Source organism: Cariama cristata, unplaced genomic scaffold (genome assembly GCF_000690535.1).
Source record: "Cariama cristata isolate BGI_N322 unplaced genomic scaffold, ASM69053v1 scaffold21832, whole genome shotgun sequence".
In the NCBI taxonomy this organism is placed as follows: domain Eukaryota; kingdom Metazoa; phylum Chordata; class Aves; order Cariamiformes; family Cariamidae; genus Cariama; species Cariama cristata.
The window spans coordinates 27,371-28,485 of NW_009602400.1; positions in this window are offsets into that span (position 1 = coordinate 27,371).

The window sequence follows — 1,115 nt, forward strand, 5'->3', positions numbered from 1 at the left end:
GTTGACAGGCAGTGAGAGCACATCAGCTGATCCATGGTAAAACTAAAGTCTCAATTAACTCCCAGCACTTCTTCATATACTTGAACCCCATGTATAATCAAAGCATCCGAATAGCAGACACAATCCCAGTCATCTCTTACCACAACTAGAGTAGTAATAATTCAAAGGACAGTACATTATCAGCGTCAGTTTCTATGCCAACAAATGAAATAAAGCCTACCGAGCTAGGAACAGGCAAAGACCGTGGAGGATAAAAACAGGAAGGAAAGGCAAGTCAAGGAAAACCAAAGACCTAAGCAGAGTGCAGTTTTTCACCAGTGTGACAAGAAAATGTCTCAAAAAAATTCTCAATGTTTAGCTGAAAAACAATTATGACCTACTCTTCATTTGTGTAAACTAGAATAGAGCATATGTGCAGCGTGGAGCTTATCTAGTCCCAGTACAAGAGAATCCAGCATATTTTTCTTGAGCTTGCCATACTGACATTACTTTGCACTTCTTTGGTGATGCTTCTTTGGATATTACTGCTGGTAATAAAACCAACCAAAACCACATAAGGATTTATTCCACTGCAAATTTTCAACATTAGCCTAAAAAGGCAGGAAGAAACTCTGGGTCACATGGGAAAACAACTGACCAAAAGTCATCACTTCGGAAACAGTGCAGAACCATATCCACAGCAAATCTGTCACTCAGGCCTACATTTCTTCCCCTTGCAGCAGAGTGCAGTATAAACAGCTAGCAAGCAACCTTTTGTAAAAGAAAAAGAAAAACTCCTATAACGGCTCTAAAAGAGCTTTTAACAGTTTATTTATTGTTACTTTCACACCTCGCTGCACATGAGGAGCTTTAAAAACTTAAGCACCCCGTGTACCTCTGATAGATGACGGTCGGAGAAAGGTAAATACATCTCTAGGATATCGAGACAAGTCACTGGTTCTTTACAGGCTAACCCGTGACAGGAAAATCTCCAGAGACGAGCGGCAGGCGCCGCTGCAGGCAGCCGAAAGGAAACGGGGCTCCTGCAGACAGGCCCCCAGAGCAGAAGCGTTTGTGCCAACAACGGGGCCAAGAGGGAGGGCAGAGAACTAACGCCGGCCCCGCTTTTCTCAGAG